The sequence below is a fragment of the Triturus cristatus genome, chromosome 1_1 (genome assembly GCF_964204655.1).
Source record: "Triturus cristatus chromosome 1_1, aTriCri1.1, whole genome shotgun sequence".
Taxonomy (NCBI): Eukaryota; Metazoa; Chordata; class Amphibia; order Caudata; family Salamandridae; genus Triturus; species Triturus cristatus.
The window spans coordinates 349,903,153-349,928,196 of record NC_140579.1 but is presented as its reverse complement, the minus strand read 5'-3'; positions in this window follow the sequence as shown (position 1 = coordinate 349,928,196).

Sequence of the window (25,044 nt, the reverse complement as noted above, 5' to 3'; positions counted from 1 at the left end):
AATCAGCCGAACTACGAATTTCGATTTACTCACCTGTTATCAGGAGAGACCTCAGTGCTGAATCTTTAAGGCCAGTACTGATCCTGAAAAGTAATTCTAACCGTACTTACCAGTAGGTTGAATTTCCTTCCATAGGCTAACATTGACTGGTTTCACTTGGAAATTCTTCTCAGTGTGGAGGTTTGGAACTTTAAAATATTCCTCTATAATCAGCCGAACTACGAATTCCGATTTACTCACCTGTTATCAGGAGAGACCTCAGTGCTGCATCTTTTAGCCTAGCACGCACCCTGAAAAGTAATTCTAAGCGTAGTTACCAGTAACTTGTATTTACTTCCATAGGAATCTATTGTGTGGTTTTCAGCAGAGAAGTTTCTAAGTGTGGAGTTTTGGAACATACAAATATTCCTCTAAAATCAGTCAAACTACGAATTCTGATTTACTTACCTGTTATCAAGAGAGAACACAGTGCTGCATCTTTTAGCACAGCACTGACTCTGAAAAGTAATTCTAAGCGTACTTACCAGTAACTTGTATTTCCTTCCATAGGAATCCATTGTGTGGTTTTCAGCAGAAAAGTATGAAAGTGTGGAGTTTTGGAACTTACAAATATTCCTCTAAAATCAGCCGAACTACGAATTCCGATTTACTCATCTGTTATCAGGAGAGATCCCAGTGCTACATCTTTTAGCCCAGCACTGACCCTGAAAAGTAATTCTAAGGGTACTTACCAGTAACTTGTATTTCCTTCCATAGGAATCCATTGTGTTGTTTTCAGCAGAGAAGTTTCGAAGTGTGGAGTTTTGGTACTTACAAATTTTCCTCTAAAATAAGCCAAACTACGAATTCCGATTTACTCACATGTTATCAGGAGAGAACTCAGTGCTGCATCTTTTAGTCCAGCACTGACCCTGAAAAGTAATTCTAAGCGTACTTACCAGTAACTTGTATTTCCTTCCATAGGAATCCATTGTGTGGTTTGCAGCAGAAAAGTTTCTAAGTGTGGAGTTTTGGAACTTACAAATATTCCTCTAAAATCAGCCGAACTACGAATTTCGATTTACTCACCTGTTATCAGGAGAGACCTCAGTGCTGAATCTTTAAGGCCAGTACTGATCCTGAAAAGTAATTCTAACCGTACTTACCAGTTGGTTGAATTTCCTTCCATAGGCTAACATTGACTGGTTTCACTTGGAAATTCTTCTCAGTGTGGAGGTTTGGAACTCTAAAATATTCCTCTAAAATCAGCCGAACTACGAATTCCGATTTACTCAAATGTTATCAGGAGAGACCTCAGTGCTGAATCTTTAAGGCCAGTACTGATCCTGAAAAGTAATTCTAACCGTACTTACCAGTAACTTGTATTTCCTTCCATAGGCTTACATTGACTGGTTTCACTTGGAAATTCTTCTTAGTGTGGAGTTTTGGAACTTTAAAATATTCCTCTAAAATCAGCCAAACTATGAATTCCGATTTACTCAAATGTTATCAGGAGAGACCTCAGTGCTGCATCTTTTGGCCCAGCACTGACCCTGAAAAGTAATTCTAAGCATAGTTACCAGTAATTTGTATTTCCTTCCTTAGGAATCCATTGTGTGGTTTTCAGCAGAAAAGTTTCGAAGTGTGGAGTTTTGGAACTAACAAATATTCCTCTAAAATTAGCTGAATTCCGATTCACTCTCCTGTTATCAGGAGAGAACCCAGTGCTGCATCTTTTAGCCCAGCACTGACCCTGAAAAGTAATTCTAGGCGTACGTACCAGTAGCTTGTATTTCCTTCTATAGGAATCCATTGTGTGGTTTTCAGCAGAAAAGTTTCTAAGTGTGGAGTTTTGGAACTTACAAATATTCCTCTAAAATCAGCCGAACTACGAATTCCGATTTACTCACCTGTTATCAGGAGAGACCTCAGTGCTGAATCTTTAAGGCCAGTACTGATCCTGAAAAGTAATTATAAGCATACTTACCAGTAACTTGTATATCCTTCCATAGGAATCCATTGTGTGGTTTTCAGCAGAGAAGTTTCGAAGTGTGGAGTTTTGGAACTTACAAATATTCCTCTAAAATCAGCCAAATTACGAATTCCGATTTACTCTCCTGTTATCAGGAGAGAACCCAGTGCTGCATCTTTTAGCCCAGCACTGACCTTGAAAAGTAATTCTAAGCGTACTTACCAGTAGCTTGTATTTCCTTCCTTAGGAATCCATTATGTGGTTTTCAGCAGAAAAGTTTCTAAGTGTGGAGTTTTGGAACTTACAAATATTCCTCTAAAATCAGCCGAACTACGAATTTCGATTTACTCACCTGTTATCTCGAGAGACCTCAGTGCTGAATCTTTAAGGCCAGTACTGATCCTGAAAAGTAATTGTAACCGTACTTACCAGTAACTTGAATTTCCTTCCATATGCTCGCATTGACTGGTTTCACTTGGTAATTCTTCTCAGTGTAGAGGTTTGGAACTCTAAAATATTCCTCTAAAATCAGCCGAACTACGAATTCCGATTTACTCAAATGTTATCAGGAGAGACCTCAGTGCCGAATCTTTAAGGCCTGTACTGATCCTGAAAATTAATTCTAACCGTACTTACCAGTAACTTGTATTTCCTTCCATAGGCTAACATTGACTGGTTTCACTTGGAAATTCTTCTAAGTGTGGAGATTTGGAACGTTAAAATATTCCTCTAAAATCAGCTGAACTACGAATTCCAATTTACTCACCTGTTATCAGGAGAGAACTCAGTGCTGCATCTTTTAGCCCAGCACTGACCCTGAAAAGTAATTCTAAGCGTACTTACCAAAAACTTGTATTTCCTTCCTTAGGAATCCATTGTATGGTTTTCAGCAGAAAAGTTTCTAAGTGTGGAGTTTTGGAACTTACAAATATTCCTCTAAAATCAGCCGAACTACGAATTTCGATTTACTCACCTGTTATCAGGAGAGACCTCAGTGCTGAATCTTTAAGGCCAGTACTGATCTTGAAAAGTAATTCTAACCGTACTTACCAGTAGGTTGAATTTCCTTCCATAGGCTAACATTGACTGGTTTCACTTGGAAATTCTTCTCAGTGTGGAGGTTTGGAACTTTAAAATATTCCTCTAAAATCAGCCGAACTACGAATTCCGATTTACTCACCTGTTATCAGGAGAGACCTCAGTGCTGAATCTTTAAGGCCAGTACTGATCCTGAAAAGTATTTCTAACCGTACTTACCAGTTGGTTGAATTTCCTTCCATAGGCTAACATTGACTGGTTTCACTTGGAAATTCTTCTCAGTGTGGAGTTTTGGAACATACAAATATTCCTCTAAAATCAGCCAAACTACGAATTCCGATTTACTCACCTGTTATCAGGAGAGAACCAAGTGCTGCATCTCTTAGCCCACCACTGACCCTGAAAAGGAATTCTAAGCGTACTTACCAGTAACCTGTATTTCCTTCCATAGGAATCCATTGTGTGGTTTTCAGCAGAAAAGTTTCTAAGTGTGGAGTTTTGGAACTTACAAATATTCCTCTAAAATCAGCCAAACTACGAATTCCGGTTTACTCACCTATTATCAGGGGAGAACCCAGTGCTGCATCTTTTAGCCCAGCACTGACCCTGAAAAGTAATTCGAAGTGTACTTACCAGTAACTTGTATTTCTTTCCTTAGGAATCCATTGTGTGGTTTTCAGCAGAAAAGTTTCTAAGTGTGGAGTTTTGGAACTTACAAATATTCCTCTAAAATCAGCCGAACTACGAATTTTGATTTACTCACCTGTTATCTCGAGAGACCTCAGTGCTGAATCTTTAAGGCCAGTACTGATCCTGAAAAGTAATTGTCACCGTACTTACCAGTAACTTGAATTTCCTTCCATAGGATAGCATTGACTGGTTTCACTTGGAAATTCATTCTCAGTGTGGAGGTTTGGAACTCTAAAAAATTCCTCTAAAATCAGCCGAACTACGAATTCCGATTTACTCAAATGTTATCAGGAGAGACCTCAGTGCCGAATCTTTAAGGCCAGTACTGATCCTGAAAAGTAATTCTAACCGTACTTACCAGTAACTTGTACTTCCTTCCATAGGCTTACATTGACTGGTTTCACTTGGAAATTCTTCTAAGTGTGGAGTTTTGGTACTTACAAATATTCCTCTAAAATCAGTCGAATTACGATTTACTCACATGTCATCAGGAGACAACTCAGTGCTGCATCTTTTAGCCCAGCACTGACCCTGAAAAGTAATTCTAAGCATACTTACCAGTAACTTGTATTTCCTTCCTTAGGAATCCATTGTGTGGTTTTCAGCAGAAAAGTTTCGAAGTGTGGAGTTTTGGAACTAACAAATATTCCTCTAAAATCAGCTGAATTCCGAATTCCGATTTACTCTCCTGTTATCAGGAGAGAACCCAGTGCTGCATCTTTTAGCCCAGCACTGACCCTGAAAAGTAATTCTAAGCATACTTACCAGTAACTTGTATTTCCTTCTATAGGAATCCATTGTGTGGTTTTCAGCAGAGAAGTTTCGAGGTGTGGAGTTTTGGAACTTACAAATATTCCTCTAAAATCAGCCGAATTACGAATTCCGAATTACTCTCCTGTTATAAGGAGAGAACCCAGTGCTGCATCTTTTAGCCCAGCACTGACCCTGTAAAGTAATTCTAAGCGTACTTACCAGTAGCTTGTATTTCCTTCCTTAGGAATCCATTATGTGGTTTTCAGCAGAAAAGTTTCTAAGTGTGGAGTTTTGGAACTTACAAATATTCCTCTAAAATCAGCCGAACTACGAATTTCGATTTACTCACCTGTTATCTCGAGAGACCTCAGTGCTCAATCTTTAAGGCCAGTACTGATCCTGAAAAGTAATTGTAACCGTACTTACCCATAACTTGAATTTCCTTCCATAGGCTAGCATTGACTGGTTTCACTTGAAAATTCTTCTCAGTGTGGAGGTTTGAAACTCTAAAATATTCCTCTAAAATCAGCCGAACTACGAATTCCGATTTACTCAAATGTTAACTGGAGAGACCTCAGTGCTGAATCTTTACGGCCAGTACTGATCCTGAAAAATAATTCTAACCGTACTTACCAGTAACTTGTATTTCCTTCCATAGGCTTACATTGACTGGTTTCACTTGGAAATTCTTCTAAGTGTGGAGTTTTGGAACTTTAAAATATTCCTCTAAAATAAGCCAAACTACGAATTCCGATTTACTCACATGTTATCAGGAGAGAACTCAGTGCTGCATCTTTTAGCCCAGCACTGACCCGGAAAAGTAATTCTAAGCATACTTACCAGGAACTTGTATTTCCTTCCATAGGAATCCATTGTGTGGTTTTCAGCAGAGAAGTTTCGAAGTGTGGAGTTTTGGTACTTACAAATTTGCCTCTGAAATAAGCCAAACAACGAATTCAAATGTACTCACATTTCATCAGGAGACAACTCAGTGCTGCATCTTTTAGCCCAGCACTGACCCTGAAAAGTAATTCTAAGCGTACTTGCCAGTAACTTGTATTTCCTTCCATAGGAATCCATTGTGTGGTTTTCAGCAGAAAAGTTTCGAAGTGTGGAGTTTTGGAACTTACAAATATTCCTCTAAAATCAGCCGAATTCCGAATTCCGATTTACTCTCCTGTTATCAGGAGAGAACCCAGTGCTGCATCTTTTAGCCCAGCGCTGACCCTGAAAAGTAATTCTAGGCGTACTTACCAGTAACTTGTATTTCCTTCCATAGGCTTACATTGACTGGTTTCACTTGGAAATTCTTCTTAGTGTGGAGTTTTGGAACATTAAAATATTCCTCTAAAATCAGCCAAACTACGAATTCTGATTTACTCAAATGTTATCAGGAGAGACCTCAGTGCTGCATCTTTTAGCCCAGGACTGACCCTGAAAAGTAATTCTAAGCATACTTACCAGTAACTTGTATTTCCTTCCATAGGAATCCATTGTGTGGTTTTCAGCAGAGAAGTTTCGAAGTGTGGAGTTTTGGTGCTTACAAATATTCCTCTAAAATAAGCCAAACTACGAATTCCGATTTACTCACATGTCATCAGGAGACAACTCAGTGCTGCATCTTTTAGCCCAGCACTGACCCTGAAAAGAAATTCTAAGTGTACTTACCAGTAACTTGTATTTCCTTCCTTATGAATCCATTGTGTGGTTTTCAGCAGAAAAGTTTCGAAGTGTGGAGTTTTGGAACTAACAAATATTCCTCTAAAATCAGCTGAATTCCGAATTCCGATTTACTCTCCTGTTATCAGGAGATAACCCAGTGCTGCATCTTTTAGCCCAGCACTGACCCTGAAAAGTAATTCTAGGCGTACTTACCAGTAGCTTGTATTTCCTTCCATAGGAATCCATTGTGTGGTTTTCAGCAGAAAAGTTTCTAAGTGTGGAGTTTTGGAACTTACAAATATTCCTCTAAAATCAGCCGAACTACGAATTCCGATTTACTCACCTGTTATCAGGAGAGACCTCAGTGCTGAATCTTTAAGGCCAGTACTGATCCTGAAAAGTAATTATAAGCATACTTACCAGTAACTTGTATTTCCTTCCATAGGACTCCATTGTGTGGTTTTCAGCAGAGAAGTTTCGAAGTGTGGGGTTTTGGAACTTACAAATATTCCTCTAAAATCAGCCGAATTATGAATTCCGATTTACTCTCCTGTTATCAGGAGAGAACCCAGTGCTGCATCTTTTAGCCCGGCACTGACCCTGAAAAGTAATTCTAAGCGTACTAACCAGTAGCTTGTATTTCCTTCCTTAGGAATCCATTATTTGGTTTTCAGCAGAAAAGTTTCTAAGTGTGGAGTTTTGGAACTTACAAATATTCCTCTAAAATCAGCCAAACTACGAATTCCGATTTACTCACATGTTATCAGGAGAGAACTCAGTGCTGCATCTTTTAGCCCAGCACTGACCCTGAAAAGTAATTCTAAGCATACTTACCAGTAACTTGTATTTCCTTCCATAGGAATCCATTGTGTGGTTTTCATCAGAGAAGTTTCGAAGTGTGGAGTTTTGGAACTTACAAATTTGCCTCTAAAATAAGCCAAACTACGAATTCCAATTTACTCACATGTCATCAGGAGACAACTCAGTGCTGCATCTTTTAGCCCAGCACTGACCCTGAAAAGTAATTCTAAGCATACTTGCCAGTAACTTGTATTTCCTTCCATAGGAATCCATTGTGTGGTTTTCAGCAGAAAAGTTTCGAAGTTTGGAGTTTTGGAACTTACAAATATTCCTCTAAAATCAGCCAAGTTCCGAATTCCGATTTACTCACCTGTTATCAGGAGAGACCTCAGTGCTGAATCTTTAAGGCCAGTACTGATCCTAAAAAGTAATTCTAACCGTACTTACCAGTAGGTTGAATTTCCTTCCATAGGCTAACATTGACTGGTTTCACTTGGAAATTCTTCTCAGTGTGGAGGTTTGGAACTTTAAAATATTCCTCTAAAATCAGCCGAACTACGAATTCCGATTTACTCACCTGTTATCAGGAGAGACCTCAGTTCTGCATCTTTTAGCCTAGCACGGACCCTGAAAAGTAATTCTAAGCGTACGTACCAGTAACTTGTATTTACTTCCATAGGAATCCATTGTGTGGTATTCAGCAGAGAAGTTTCCAAGTGTGGAGTTTTAGAAATTACAAATATTCCTCTAAAATCAGCCAAACTATGAATTCTGATATACTTACCTGTTATGAAGAGGGAACACAGTGCTGTATCTTTTAGCCCAGCACTGACCCTGAAAAGTAATTCTAAGCATACTTACCAGTAACTTGTATTTATTTCCATAGGAATCCATTGTGTGGTTTTCAGCAGAAAAGTTTCTAAGTGTGGAGTTTTGGAACTTACAAATATTCCTCTAAAATCAGCCGAACTACGAATTCCGATTTACCCACCTGTTATCAGGAGAGATCCCAGTGCTGCATCTTTTAGCCTAGCACTGACCCTGAAAAGTAATTCTAAGCGTACTTACCAGTAACTTGTATTTCCTTCCATAGGAATCCATTGTGTGGTTTTCAGCAGAAAAGTTTCGAAGTGTGGAGTTTTGGAACTTACAAATATTCCTCTAAAATCAGCCAAGTTCCGAATTCCGATTTACTCTCCTGTTATCAGGAGAGAACCCAGTGCTGCATCTTTTAGCCCAGCACTGACCCTAAAAGTAATTCTAGGCGTACTTACCAGTAGCTTGTATTTCCTTCCATAGGAATCCATTGTGTGGTTTTCAGCAGAAAAGTTTCGAAGTGTGGAGTTTTGGAACTTACAAATATTCCTCTAAAATCAGCCAAGTTCCGAATTCCGATTTACTCACCTGTTATCAGGAGAGACCTCAGTGCTGAATCTTTAAGGCCAGTACTGATCCTAAAAAGTAATTCTAACCGTACTTACCAGTAGGTTGAATTTCCTTCCATAGGCTAACATTGACTGGTTTCACTTGGAAATTCTTCTCAGTGTGTAGGTTTGGAACTCTAAAATATTCCTCTAAAATCAGCCGAACTATGAATTCTGATATACTTACCTGTTATGAAGAGGGAACACAGTGCTGTATCTTTTAGCCCAGCACTGACCCTGAAAAGTAATTCTAAGCATACTTACCAGTAACTTGTATTTATTTCCATAGGAATCCATTGTGTGGTTTTCAGCAGAAAAGTTTCTAAGTGTGGAGTTTTGGAACTCACAAATATTCCTCTAAAATCAGCCGAACTACGAATTCCGATTTACCCACCTGTTATCAGGAGAGATCCCAGTGCTGCATCTTTTAGCCTAGCACTGACCCTGAAAAGTAATTCTAAGCGTACTTACCAGTAACTTGTATTTCCTTCTATAGGAATCCATTGTGTGGTTTTCAGCAGAAAAGTTTCTAAGTGTGGAGTTTTGGAACTTACAAATATTCCTCTAAAATCAGCTGAACTACGAATTTCGATTTACTCACCTGTTATCAGGAGAGACCTCAGTGCTGAATCTTTAAGGCCAGTACTGATCCTGAAAAGTAATTCTAACCGTACTTACCAGTTGGTTGAATTTCCTTCCATAGGCTAACATTGACTGGTTTCACTTGGAAATTCTTCTCAGTGTGGAGGTTTGGAACTTTAAAATATTCCTCTAAAATCAGCTGAACTACGAATTCCGATTTACTCACCTGTTATCAGGAGAGACCTCAGTGCTGCATCTTTTAGCCTAGCACGGACCCTGAAAAGTAATTCTAAGCGTACTTACCAGTAACTTGTATTTACTTCCATAGGAATCCATTGTGTGGTTTTCAGCAGAGAAGTTTCGAAGTGTGGAGTTTTGGTACTTACAAATATTCCTCTAAAATAAGCCGAACTACGAATTCCGATTTACTCATCTGTTATCAGGAGAGATCCCAGTGCTGCATCTTTTAGCCCAGCACTGACCCTGAAAAGTAATTCGAAGTGTACCTACCAGTAACTTGTATTTCTTTCCTTAGGGATCCATTGTGTGGTTTTCAGCAGAAAAGTTTCTAAGTGTGGAGTTTTGGAACTTACAATTATTTCTCAAAAATCAGCCGAACTACGAATTCCGATTTACTCACATGTCATCAGGAGACAACTCAGTGCTGCATCTTTTAGCCCAGCACTGACCCTGAAAAGAAATTCTAAGCGTACTTACCAGTAACTTGTATTTCCTTCCTTAGGAATCCATTATGTGGTTTTCAGCAGAAAAGTTTCGAAGTGTGGAGTTTTGGAACTAACAAATATTCCTCTAAAATCAGCTGAATTCCGAATTCCGATTTACTCTCCTGTTATCAGGAGAGAACCCAGTGCTGCATCTTTTAGCCCAGCACTGACCCTGACAAGTAATTCTAGGCGTACTTACCAGTAGCTTGTATTTCCTTCCATAGGAATCCATTGTGTGGTTTTCAGCAGAAAAGTATGAAAGTGTGGAGTTTTGGAACTTACAAATATTCCTCTAAAATCAGCCGAACTACGAATTCCAATTTACTCATCTGTTATCAGGAGAGATCCCAGTGCTACATCTTTTAGCCCAGCACTGACCCTGAAAAGTAATTCTAAGCATACTTACCAGTAACTTGTATTTCCTTCCATAGGAATCCATTGTGTGGTTTTCAGCAGAGAAGTTTCGAAGTGTGGAGTTTTGGAACTTACAAATATTCCTCTAAAATCAGCCGAATTACGAATTCCGATTTACTCTCCTGTTATCAGGAGAGAACCCAGTGCTGCATCTTTTAGCCCAGCACTGACCCTGAAAAGTAATTCTAAGCGTACTTACCAGTAGCTTGTATTTCCTTCCTTAGGAATCCATTATGTGGTTTTCAGCAGAAAAGTTTCTAAGTGTGGAATTTTGGAACTTACAAATATTCCTCTAAAATCAGCCGAACTACGAATTTCGATTTACTCACCTATTATCTCGAGAGACCTCAGTGCTGAATCTTTAAGGCCAGTACTGATCCTGAAAAGTAATTGTAACCGTACTTACCAGTAACTTGAATTTCCTTCCATAGGCTAGCATTGACTGGTTTCACTTGGAAATTCTTCTCAGTGTGGAGGTTTGGATTTCTAAAATATTCCTCTAAAATCAGCCGAACTACGAATTCCGATTTACTCAAATGTTATCAGGAGAGACCTCAGTGCTGAATCTTTAAGGCCAGTACTGATCCTGAAAAGTAATTCTAACCGTACTTACCAGTAACTTGTATTTCCTTCCATAGGCTTACATTGACTGGTTTCACTTGGAAATTCTTCTAAGTGTGGAGTTTTGGAACTTTAAAATATTCCTCTAAAATAAGCCAAACTACGAATTCTGATTTACTCACATTTTATCAGGAGAGAACTCAGTGCTGCATCTTTTAGCCCAGCACTGACCCAGAAAAGTAATTCTAAGCATACTTACCAGTAACTTGTATTTCCTTCCATAGGAATACATTGTGTGGTTTTCAGCAGAGAAGTTTCGAAGTGTGGAGTTTTGGTACTTACAAATTTGCCTCTAAAATAAGCCAAACTACGAATTCAAATTTACTCACATTTCATCAGGAGACAACTCAGTGCTGCATCTTTTAGTCCAGCACTGACCCTGAAAAGTAATTCTAAGCGTACTTGCCAGTAACTTGTATTTCCTTCCATAGGAATCCATTGTGTGGTTTTCAGCAGAAAAGTTTCGAAGTGTGGAGTTTTGGAACTTACAAATATTCCTCTAAAATCAGCCGAATTCCGAATTCCGATTTACTCTCCTGTTATCAGGAGAGAACCCAGTGCTGCATCTTTTAGCCCAGCACTGACCCTGAAAAGTAATTCTAGGCGTACTGTAGGAGAGTAGGGTCTGCTATCCTATGGTCACCCCAAATATTTGCTTTTTGCTTCACTGGTTTATGACATATTGAGGCTGTGGGCCTGCCAATCAGACCCCCAGCCTGCTGTTCTCTCTACTAAATTAAAACTATGCACCCTAGGTGCATAACCAATTGGAAGTGGATCACCCTGTCAGCCCCTGTACCAGTGTACACTAGGTACCCAGGGCATTGGTGTACCCAAGGCCTGCCAGGGGCTGAAGCATGTATTATGCCACCCCAGGTTTGGCCTAACAATCTGACACAACTGGCTGATCACTCAGCTGGGGTAAGTTGGTGTAATCACCTCTTACTTAGGTGTAGTATACCTATACCTAACCTTAAATGGGACACCTGGTAACCTATAAGTCACTCCTATGGCAGGCCTTAACAATCCTGAAGGCAGAGTGCTTGGTTCCATGTGAGATGGTGCTCTGGCATGAGCTGAGCCTGTCTGCAGTGGTCGGAACAACTTCCTTCTACTGTTTCCAGATATCGTCATACCATATACTCTTAAGTGCATTATGAACCTCGCGGTTAAATGCTATCTTTGGTTTGGCTTTATCAAAACATGTCGAGTAAGGTGTCATACGAATTGGAATACTAACCCCTCGCCAATTCTGGCGACGGGGTTAGCATTCCACCCTTCTAGAGGGACACGACATGTACAGTACCTGAAACCCGGGTAAAATCAGACATAGCCTCAGCTCCACAAAATGGATGCTGCCACCACAGACACAAGTCTGCCCTCCTGCTGCTGGGAGTCCTTCCAGCTTGGGAGGTGTGGACAAAGGGTTTCCTGCCAGGGGAGGTGCATGCACCACCCCAGACAGGATTTTGTGTATTGGTCAGGTAGGGCTTGAAAGAAACCAGACATGCCTGTGGCTCACAAGGAGCCTCGGTGCATATGCCAGTTCAAACCGGTCCTGGGGCACACCAGTCCCGGGCCTGGGGTGAGCTGGACAAAGGATTGGGGGTGTAACCACCCCCCTTCCTGGTCCCACCGATAGGGAGGGAACTAGCAGGTAGTCCGGCCCCTAGAATCCGCTTAAAGGTAGGAGCTGTGTCCTAAGACTTCAGACATCCTGGAATCAACTTGAAACTAAGAAGAAGACGGGAACTTCGACATTCTGCTGCACAGAAGACTGAAGGAAATCTCCCCTGTGGTCAGGGAGTGACCACCTTGCTAACGCAAGCACCATCCAGCGAATCAACGTCTGCTTTGCCACCGCCTCCCGCCGGAGCCCGAGCCCAGAGACTGACAAGACCTGGACCTCCAGACCTCTCACCGCCCGATCCACAGTCCCTGAAAAGAGGAGACCCGTGGAGGCACCGAGACACGTGGAGCCAGCCATCTTGAAATGACCACGACAAGCTGACAAGTGCAACAACCAAGGCTCCCTCCAAGTTGTGCTTTGGTATCTGAGAAGCCCAACACCCGAGCAGCATCTGCACCAAAGGTGAGCCCTCCAGCATCTCCACGATCTGCGTGGGGCCCTTCTGCATTTTGCCACTTGACGCGCCTAACCGGTTGCTGGCCCGCTGGCTAGTAGCCATCTTGGCGACGAACTTTACAAAATACACCACTGGTCTGGTTGCTCCAGACTGGCCCTTGCTCCCCTCCAAAGGAGCAGTCCCTCTGACCTTGCTGGTCAGAACCATCAGCATATTTCATCTCCTACAACAACTGCTTTTGCCAAGGCTTGTTTGCTTCGATCAAGTGGCCGACACCGCCAACAGTGAGAGCCTGCGTGGGACAGCTCGTGAACCGACTCCTGGACGTCGTCGACCTCCAGGAACCACGTGGCTGCAGAGACAAGCTACACCTTTCTTCCTGTTTGCACCCGACATTGCTTGGTACCCACCTGGTGCCACGCTGGTCACTGGCTAGTGACTGTGAACACTGTCCCCTCTGCTTACAGGTCTTCAACATCTCCGATCCACTCTTGGATCCACCGCATCTCTCCCGGACCGACCGCCTGCAGCATCTTTGTCTTCAGGCTCCACGGAACAGATAGAAGAAACCCGACGCACTTCGAGGCCTATGCACCCGCTTCCTGTGGGTGAGGTAAAGCTGGCACTCCTGTGCCCAAGTGTAGTATTACATCTCTAGTGCCTGTGTTCCAAATCTTGAGTTCCTAGTCCATCCGGAAGATCCTTTTTGCAGTAACTTTGTACTTTTTACGCACCCATTGAAACCTATGGGAGCACGCGTGTGACTATTTGCTCTGCACACGCCACCCGTGGACCTCCTGGTCACTAACTGAAGTTAGCTCCTTGTAGGCCCAGCGATTCTAGAGGCCCTAGGCCTTTTCCCTTTTCTGTTCGTAGTACTTATACCACTATTTTAGTATATGGTTTGAGCGGCCACCAGGGCCTATCCATATAAAGTGCAACTTCTGTGTATTCTACTGTAATCTTGTTTGACGATTTGTGCTCCTGTGCTCATAAAGAGACTAGGGGTTACTTTGAGAAATAAATACATATATATTTTGAATATATATCTGTGTGGTGTCCTTTCATTGGTATAAAAGGGGGTTGCATTTGGTAAAACAGCTGGCTTAACACGCTTCACGAGTTTAGCCTCAAAGACTGCTTAGCCTACGCTACCACTAGGGCAGCTAGTCCGAAAAGGTTGACTTACAACCACACCATAAGGGTTGCTTGGCATGGTACAAGGTGATCACTTTAACTAGTGAGCATCATATACCAGGCCAACTTCTCACACGTACTTACCAGTAGCTTGTATTTCCTTCCATAGGAATCCATTGTGTGGTTTTCAGCAGAAAAGTTTCTAAGTGTGGAGTTTTGGAACTTACAAATATTCCTCTAAAAACAGCCGAACTACGAATTCCGATTTACTCACCTGTTATCAGGAGAGACCTCAGTGCTGAATCTTTAAGGCCACTACAGATACTGAAAAGTATTCTAAGCATACTTACCAGTAATTTGTATTTCCTTCCATAGGAATCAATTGTGTGGTTTTCAGTAGAGAAGTTTCGAAGTGTGGAGTTTTGGAACTTACAAATATTCCTCTAAAATCAGCCGAATTACGAATTCCGATTTACTCTCCTGTTATCAGGAGAGAACCCAGTGCTGCATCTTTTAGCCCAGCACTGATCCTGAAAAGTAATTCTAAGTGTACTTACCAGTAGCTTGTATTTCCTTCCTTAGGAATCCATTATGTGGTTTTCAGCAGAAAAGTTTCTAAGTGTGGAGTTTTGGAACTTACAAATATTCCTCTAAAATCAGCCGAACTACGAATTTCGATTTACTCACCTGTTATCTCGAGAGACCTCAGTGCTGAATCTTTAAGGCCAGTACTGATCCTGAAAAGTAATTGTAACCGTACTTACCAGTAACTTGAATTTCCTTCCATAGGCTAGCATTGACTGGTTTCACTTGGAAATTCTTCTCAGTGTGGAGGTTTGGAACTCTAAAATATTCCTCTAAAATCAGCCGAACTACGAATTCCGATTTACTCAAATGTTATCAGGAGAGACCTCAGTGCCGAATCTTTAAGGCCAGTACTGATCCTGAAAAGTAATTCTAACCGTACTTACCAGTAACTTGTATTTCCTTCCATAGGCTTACATTGACTGGTTTCACTTGGAAATTCTTCTAAGTGTGGAGTTTTGGTACTTACAAATATTCCTCTAAAATAAGCCAAACTACGAATTCTGATTTACTCACATGTTATCAGGAGAGAACTCAGTGCTGCATCTTTTAGCCCAGCACTGACCCGGAAAAGTAATTCTAAGCATACTTACCAGGAACTTGTATTTCCTTCAATAGGAATACATTGTGTGGTTTTCAGCAGAGAAGTTTCGAAGTGTTGAGTTTTGGAACTTACAAATATTCCTCTAAAATCAGCCGAATTCCGAATTCCGATTTACTCTCCTGTCATCAGGAGAGAACCCAGTGCTGCATCTTTTAGCCCAGCACTGACCCTGAAAAGTAATTCTAGGCGTACTTACCAGTAGCTTGTATTTCCTTCCATAGGAATCCATTGTGTGGTTTTCAGCAGAAAAGTTTCTAAGTGTGGAGTTTTGGAACTTACAAATATTCCTCTAAAATCAGCCGAACTACGAATTTCGATTTACTCACCTGTTATCTTGAGAGACCTTAGTGCTGAATCTTTAAGGCCAGTACTGATCCTGAAAAGTAATTGTAACCGTACTTACCAGTAACTTGAATTTCCTTCCATAGGCTAGCATTGACTGGTTTCACTTGGAAATTCATTCTCAGTGTGGAGGTTTGGAACTCTAAAATATTCCTCTAAAATCAGCCGAACTACGAATTCCGATTTACTCAAATGTTATCAGGAGAGACCTCAGTGCCGAATCTTTAAGGCCAGTACTGATCCTGAAAAGTAATTCTAACCGTACTTACCAGTAACTTGTACTTCCTTCCATAGGCTTACATTGACTGGTTTCACTTGGAAATTCTTCTAAGTGTGGAGTTTTGGTACTTACAAATATTCCTCTAAAATAAGCCAAACTACGAATTCCGATTTACTCACCTGTTATCAGGAGAGACCTCAGTGCTGAATTTTTTAGCCCAGAACTGACCCTGAAAAGGAATTCTAAGCGTACTTAACAGTAACCTGTATTTCCTTCCATAGGAATCCTTTGTGTGGTTTTCAGCAGAAAAGTTTCTAAGTGTGGAGTTTTGGAACTTACAAATATTCCTTTAAAATCAGCCAAACTACGAATTTTGATTTACTCAAATGTTATCAGGAGAGACCTCAGTGCTGCATCTTTTAGCCCAGGACTGACCCTGAAAAGTAATTATAAGCATACTTACCAGTAACTTGTATTTCCTTCCATAGGAATCCATTGTGTGGTTTTCAGCAGAGAAGTTTCGAAGTGTGGAGTTTTGGTACTTACAAATATTCCTCTAAAATAAGCCAAACTACGAATTCCGATTTACTCACATGTCATCAGGAGACAACTCAGTGCTGCATCTTTTAGCCCAGCACTGACCCTGAAAAGAAATTCTAAGCGTACTTACCAGTAACTTGTATTTCCTTCCTTAGGAATCCATTGTGTGGTTTTCAGCAGAAAAGTATGAAAGTGTGGAGTTTTGGAACTTACAAATATTCCTCTAAAATCAGCCGAACTACGAATTCCGATTTACTCATCTGTTATCAGGAGAGATCCCAGTGCTACATCTTTTAGCCCAGCACTGACCCTGAAAAGTAATTCTAAGCATACTTACCAGTAACTTGTATTTCCTTCCATAGGAATCCATTGTGTGGTTTTCAGCAGAGAAGTTTCGAAGTGTGGAGTTTTGGAACTTACAAATATTCCTCAAAAATCAGCCGAATTACGAATTCCGATTTACTCTCCTGTTATCAGGAGAGAACCCAGTGCTGCATCTTTTAGCCCAGCACTGACCTTGAAAAGTAATTCTAAGCGTACTTACCAGTAGCTTGTATTTCCTTCCTTAAGAATCCATTATGTGGTTTTCAGCAGAAAAGTTTCTAAGTGTGGAGTTTTGGAACGTACAAATATTCCTCTAAAATCAGCCGAACTACGAATTTCGATTTACTCATCTGTTATCAGGAGAGATCCCAGTGCTGAATCTTTAAGGCCAGTACTGATCCTGAAAAGTAATTGTAACCGTACTTACCAGTAACTTGAATTTCATTCCATAGGCTAGCATTGACTGGTTTCACTTGGAAATTCTTCTAAGTCTGGAGGTTTGGAACTCTAAAATATTCCTCTAAAATCAGCCGAACTACGAATTCCGATTTACTCAAATGTTATCAGGAGAGACCTCAGTGCTGAATCTTTAAGGCCAGTACTGATCCTGAAAAGTAATTCTAACCGTACTTACCAGTAACTTGTATTTCCTTCCATAGGCTTACATTGACTGGTTTCACTTGGAAATTCTTCTAAGTGTGGAGTTTTGGAACTTTAAAATATTCCTCTAAAATAAGCCAAACTACGAATTCCGATTTACTCACATGTTATCAGGAGAGAACTCAGTGCTGCATCTTTTAGCCCAGCACTGACCCGGAAAAGTAATTCTAAGCATACTTACCAGGAACTTGTATTTCCTTCCATAGGAATCCATTGTGTGGTTTTCAGCAGAGAAGTTTCGAAGTGTGGAGTTTTGGTACTTACAAATTTGCCTCTAAAATAAGCCAAACTACGAATTCTAATTTACTCACATTTCATCAGGAGACAACTCAGTGCTGCATCTTTTAGCCCAGCACTGACCCTGAAAAGTAATTCTAAGCGTACTTGCCAGTAACTTGTATTTCCTTCCATAGGAATCCATTGTGTGGTTTTCAGCAGAAAAGTTTCGAAGTGTGGAGTTTTGGAACTTACAAATATTCCTCTAAAATCAGCCGAATTCCGAATTCTGATTTACTCTCCTGTTATCAGGAGAGAACCCAGTGCTGCATCTTTTAGCCCAGCACTGACCCTGAAAAGTAATTCTAGGCGTACTTACCAGTAGCTTGTATTTCCTTCTATAGGAATCCATTGTGTGGTTTTCAGCAGAAAAGTTTCTAAGTGTGGAGTTTTGGAACTTAAAATTTTCCTCTAAAATCAGCCGAACTACGAATTTCGATTTACTCACCTGTTATCAGGAGAGACCTCAGTGCTGAATCTTTAAGGCCAGTACTGATCCTGAAAAGTAATTGTAACCGTACTTATAGTAACTTGAATTTCCTTCCATAGGCTAAAATTGACTGGTTTCACTTGGAAATTCTTCTCAGTGTGGAGGTTTGGAACTCTAAAATATTACTCTAAAATCAGCCGAACTACGAATTCCGATTTACTCAAATGTTATCAGGAGAGACCTCAGTGCTAAATCTTTAAGGCCAGTACTGATCCTGGAAAGTAATTCTAACCATACTTACCAGTAACGTGTATTTCCTTCCATAGGCTTACATTGACTGGTTTCACTTGGAAATTCTTCTAAGTGTTGAGTTTTGGAACTTTAAAATATTCCTCTAAAATCAGCCAAACTACAAATTCTGATTTACTCACATGTCATCAGGAGAGAACTCAGTGCTGCATCTTTTAGCCCAGCACTGACCCTGAAAAGTAATTCTAAGCGTACCTACCAGTAACTTGTATTTCCTTCCATAGGAATACATTGTGTGGTTTTCAGCAGAAAGGTTTCTAAGTGTAGCGTTTTGGAACTTACAAATATTTCTCTAAAATCAGCCGAACTACAAATTCCGGTTTACTCACCTATTATCAGGAGAGAGCCCAGTGCTGCATCTTTTAGCCCAGCACTGACCCTGAAAAGTAATTCGAATTGTACTTACCAGTAACTTCTATTAACTTCCATAGGAATCCATTGTGTGGTTTTCAGCAGATAAGTTTCCAAGTGTGGAGTTTTGGAATTTACAAATATTCCTCTAAAATCAGCTGAACTACGAATTCCGATTTACTCACCTGTTATCAGGAGAGAACCCAGTGCTGCATCTTTTAGCCAAGCACTGACCCTGAAAAGTAATTCTAAGCGTACTTGCCAGTAACTTGTATCTCTTTCCTTAGGAATCCATTGTGTAGTTTTCAGCAGAAAAGTTTCTAAGTGTGGAGTTTTGGAACTTACAAATATTCTTCTAAAATCAGCCGAACTACGAATTTCGATTTACTCACCTGTTATCAGGAGAGACCTCAGTGCTGAATATTTAAGGCCAGTACTGATCCTGAAAAGTAATTCTAACCATACTTACCAGTAGGTTGAATTTCCTTCCATAGGCTAACATTGACTGGTTTCACATGGAAGTTCTTCTCAGTGTGGAGGTTTGGAACTTACATATATTCCTCTAAAATCAGCCAAACTATGAATTCTGATTTACTTACCTGTTATCAAGAGAGAACACAGTGCTGCATCTTTTAGCCCAGCACTGACCCTGAAAAGTAATTCTAAGTGTACTTCTCAGTAACTTGTATTTCTTTCCATAGGAATCCATTGTGTGGTTTTCAGCAGAAAAGTTTCTAAGTGTGGAGTGTTGGAACTTACAAATATTCCTCTAGAATCAGCCGAACTACGAATTCCGATTTACTCACCTTTTATCAGGAGAGACCTCAGTGCTGAATCTTTAAGGCCAGTACTGATCCTGAAAAGTAATTCTAACCGTACTTACCAGTAGGTTGAATTTCCTTCGATAGGATAACATTGACTGGTTTCACTTGGAAATTCTTCTCAGTGTGGAGGTTTGGAACTTTAAAATATTCCTCTAAAATCAGCCGAACTACGAATTCCGATTTACTCACCTGTTATCAAGAGAGACCTCAGTGCTGCATCTTTTAGCCTAGCACGGACCCTGAAAAGTAATTCTAAGCGTACTTACCAGTAACTTGTATTTACTTCCATAGGAATCCATTGTGTGGTTTTTAGCAGATAAGTTTCCAAGTGTGGAGTGTTGGAACTTACAAATATTCCTCTAAAATCAGCCGAACTATGAATTCCGATGTACTCACCTGTTATCAGGAGAGACCTCAGTGCTGAATCTTTAAGGCCAGTACTGATCCTGAAAAGTAATTCTAACCGTACTTACCAGTTGGTTGAATTTCCTTCCATAGGCTAACATTTACTGGTTTCACTTGGAAATTCTTCTCAGTGTGGAGGTTTGGAACTTTAAAATATTCCTCTCAAATCAGCCGAACTACGAATTCCGATTTACTCACCTGTTATCAGGAGAGATCTCAGTGCTGTATCTTTTAGCCTAGCATGGACCCTTAAAAGTAATTCTAAGTGTACTTACCAGTAACTTGTATTTACTTCCATAGGAATCCATTGTGTGGTTTTCAGCAGATAAGTTTCCAAGTGTGGAGTGTTGGAACTTACAAATATTCCTCTAAAATCAGTCGAACTATGAATTCCGATTTACTCACCTGTTATCAGGAGAGAACCCAGTGCTGCATCTTTTAGCCTAGCACTGACCCTGAAAAGTAATTCTAACCGTACTTACCAGTTGGTTGAATTTCCTTCCATAGGCTAACATTGACTGGTTTCACTTGGAAATTCTTCTCAGTGTGGAGGTTTGGAACTTTAAAATATTCCTCTAAAATCAGCCGAACTCCGAATTCTGATTTACTCACCTGTTATCAGGAGAGACCTCAGTGCTGTATCTTTTAGCCTAGCACGGATCCTGAAAAGTAATTCTAGGCATACTTACCAGTAGCTTGTATTTCCTTCCATAGGAATCCATTGTGTGGTTTTCAGCAGAAAAGTTTCTAAGTGTGGAGTTTTGGAACTTACAAATATTCATCTAAAATCAGCCGAACTACGAATTCCGATTTACTCACCTGTTATCAGGAGAGACCTCAGTGCTGAATCTTTCAGGCCAATACTGATCCTTAAAAGTAATTGTACCCGTACTTACCAGTAACTTGAATTTCCTTCCATAGGCTAACATTGACTGTTTTCACTTGGAAATTCTTCTCAGTGTGGAGGTTTGGAACCTTAAAATATTCCTCTAAAATCAGCCGAACTACGAATTCTGATTTACTCACCTGTTATCAGGAGAGACCTCAGTGCTGACTCTCTAAGGCCAGTACTGTTCCTTAAAAGTAATTCTAACCGTACTTACCAGTTGGTTGAATTTCCTTCCATAGGCTAACATTGACTGGTTTCACTTGGAAATTCTTCTCAGTGTGGAGGTTTGGAACTTTAAAATATTCCTCTAAAATCAGCCGAACTACGAATTCCGATTTACTCACCTGTTATCAGGAGAGACCTCAGTGCTGCATCTTTTAGACTAGCACGGACCCTGAAAAGTAATTCTAAGCGTACTTACCAGTAACTTGTATTTACTTCTATAGGAATCCATTGTGTGGTTTTTAGCAGATAAGTTTCCAAGTGTGGAGTGTTGGAACTTACAAATATTCCTCTAAAATCAGCCGAACTATGAATTCCGATTTACTCACCTGTTATCAGGAGAGACCTCAGGGCTGAATCTTTAAGGCCAGTACTGATCCTGAAAAGTAATTCTAACCGTACTTACCAGTTGGTTGAATTTCCTTCCATAGGCTAACATTTACTGGTTTCACTTGGAAATTCTTCTCAGTGTGGAGGTTTGGAACTTTAAAATATTCCTCTCAAATCAGCCAAACTACGAATTCCGATTTACTCACCTGTTATCAGGAGAGATCTCAGTGCTGTATCTTTTAGCCTAGCACGGACCCTGAAAAGTAATTCTAAGTGTACTTACCAGTAACTTGTATTTACTTCCATAGGAATCCATTGTGTGGTTTTCAGCAGATAAGTTTCCAAGTGTGGAGTGTTGGAACTTACAAATATTCCTCTAAAATCAGTCGAACTATGAATTCCGATTTACTCACCTGTTATCAGGAGAGAACCCAGTGCTGCATCTTTTAGCCTAGCACTGACCCTGAAAAGTAATTCTAACCGTACTTACCAGTTGGTTGAATTTCCTTCCATAGGCTAACATTGACTGGTTTCACTTGGAAATTCTCCTCAGTGTGGAGGTTTGGAACTTTAAAATATTCCTCTAAAATCAGCCGAACTACGAATTCTGATTTACTCACCTGTTATCAGGAGAGACCTCAGTGCTGTATCTTTTAGCCTAGCACGGATCCTGAAAAGTAATTCTAGGCGTACTTACCAGTAGCTTGTATTTCCTTCCATAGGAATCCATTGAGTGGTTTTCAGCAGAAAAGTTACTAAGTGTGGAGTTTTGGAACTTACAAATATTCCTCTAAAATCAGCCGAACTACGAATTCCGATTTACTCACCTGTTATCAGGAGAGACCTCAGTGCTGAATCTTTAAGGCCAGTACTGATCCTTAAAAGTAATTGTACCCGTACTTACCAGTAACTTGAATTTCCTTCCATAGGCTAACATTGACTGTTTTCACTTGGAAATTCTTCTCAGTGTGGAGGTTTGGAACTTTAAAATATTCCTCTAAAATCAGCCGAACTACGAATTCTGATTTACTCACCTGTTATCAGGAGAGATCCCAGTGCTGCATCTTTTAGCCTAGCACTGACCCTGAAAAGTAATTCTAAGCGTACTTACCAGTAACTTGTATTTCCTTCCATAGGAATCCATTGTGTGGTTTTCAGCAGAAAAGTTTCGAAGTGTGGAGTTTTGGAACTTACAAATATTCCTCTAAAATCAGCCAAGTTCCGAATTCCGATTTACTCTCCTGTTATCAGGAGAGAACCCAGTGCTGCATCTTTTAGCCCAGCACTGACCCTAAAAGTAATTCTAGGCGTACTTACCAGTAGCTTGTATTTCCTTCCATAGGAATCCATTGTGTGGTTTTCAGCAGAAAAGTTTCGAAGTGTGGAGTTTTGGAACTTACAAATATTCCTCTAAAATCAGCCAAGTTCCGAATTCCGATTTACTCACCTGTTATCAGGAGAGACCTCAGTGCTGAATCTTTAAGGCCAGTACTGATCCTAAAAAGTAATTCTAACCGTACTTACCAGTAGGTTGAATTTCCTTCCATAGGCTAACATTGACTGGTTTCACTTGGAAATTCTTCTCAGTGTGTAGGTTTGGAACTCTAAAATATTCCTCTAAAATCAGCCGAACTATGAATTCTGATATACTTACCTGTTATGAAGAGGGAACACAGTGCTGTATCTTTTAGCCCAGCACTGACCCTGAAAAGTAATTCTAAGCATACTTACCAGTAACTTGTATTTATTTCCATAGGAATCCATTGTGTGGTTTTCAGCAGAAAAGTTTCTAAGTGTGGAGTTTTGGAACTCACAAATATTCCTCTAAAATCAGCCGAACTACGAATTCCGATTTACCCACCTGTTATCAGGAGAGATCCCAGTGCTGCATCTTTTAGCCTAGCACTGACCCTGAAAAGTAATTCTAAGCGTACTTACCAGTAACTTGTATTTCCTTCTATAGGAATCCATTGTGTGGTTTTCAGCAGAAAAGTTTCTAAGTGTGGAGTTTTGGAACTTACAAATATTCCTCTAAAATCAGCTGAACTACGAATTTCGATTTACTCACCTGTTATCAGGAGAGACCTCAGTGCTGAATCTTTAAGGCCAGTACTGATCCTGAAAAGTAATTCTAACCGTACTTACCAGTTGGTTGAATTTCCTTCCATAGGCTAACATTGACTGGTTTCACTTGGAAATTCTTCTCAGTGTGGAGGTTTGGAACTTTAAAATATTCCTCTAAAATCAGCTGAACTACGAATTCCGATTTACTCACCTGTTATCAGGAGAGACCTCAGTGCTGCATCTTTTAGCCTAGCACGGACCCTGAAAAGTAATTCTAAGCGTACTTACCAGTAACTTGTATTTACTTCCATAGGAATCCATTGTGTGGTTTTCAGCAGAGAAGTTTCGAAGTGTGGAGTTTTGGTACTTACAAATATTCCTCTAAAATAAGCCGAACTACGAATTCCGATTTACTCATCTGTTATCAGGAGACAACTCAGTGCTGCATCTTTTAGCCCAGCACTGACCCTGAAAAGAAATTCTAAGCGTACTTACCAGTAACTTGTATTTCCTTCCTTAGGAATCCATTATGTGGTTTTCAGCAGAAAAGTTTCGAAGTGTGGAGTTTTGGAACTAACAAATATTCCTCTAAAATCAGCTGAATTCCGAATTCCGATTTACTCTCCTGTTATCAGGAGAGAACCCAGTGCTGCATCTTTTAGCCCAGCACTGACCCTGACAAGTAATTCTAGGCGTACTTACCAGTAGCTTGTATTTCCTTCCATAGGAATCCATTGTGTGGTTTTCAGCAGAAAAGTTTCGAAGTGTGGAGTTTTGGAACTAACAAATATTCCTCTAAAATCAGCTGAATTCCGAATTCCGATTTACTCTCCTGTTATCAGGAGAGAACCCAGTGCTGCATCTTTTAGCCCAGCACTGACCCTGACAAGTAATTCTAGGCGTACTTACCAGTAGCTTGTATTTCCTTCCATAGGAATCCATTGTGTGGTTTTCAGCAGAAAAGTATGAAAGTGTGGAGTTTTGGAACTTACAAATATTCCTCTAAAATCAGCCGAACTACGAATTCCAATTTACTCATCTGTTATCAGGAGAGATCCCAGTGCTACATCTTTTAGCCCAGCACTGACCCTGAAAAGTAATTCTAAGCATACTTACCAGTAACTTGTATTTCCTTCCATAGGAATCCATTGTGTGGTTTTCAGCAGAGAAGTTTCGAAGTGTGGAGTTTTGGAACTTACAAATATTCCTCTAAAATCAGCCGAATTACGAATTCCGATTTACTCTCCTGTTATCAGGAGAGAACCCAGTGCTGCATCTTTTAGCCCAGCACTGACCCTGAAAAGTAATTCTAAGCGTACTTACCAGTAGCTTGTATTTCCTTCCTTAGGAATCCATTATGTGGTTTTCAGCAGAAAAGTTTCTAAGTGTGGAATTTTGGAACTTACAAATATTCCTCTAAAATCAGCCGAACTACGAATTTCGATTTACTCACCTATTATCTCGAGAGACCTCAGTGCTGAATCTTTAAGGCCAGTACTGATCCTGAAAAGTAATTGTAACCGTACTTACCAGTAACTTGAATTTCCTTCCATAGGCTAGCATTGACTGGTTTCACTTGGAAATTCTTCTCAGTGTGGAGGTTTGGATTTCTAAAATATTCCTCTAAAATCAGCCGAACTACGAATTCCGATTTACTCAAATGTTATCAGGAGAGACCTCAGTGCTGAATCTTTAAGGCCAGTACTGATCCTGAAAAGTAATTCTAACCGTACTTACCAGTAACTTGTATTTCCTTCCATAGGCTTACATTGACTGGTTTCACT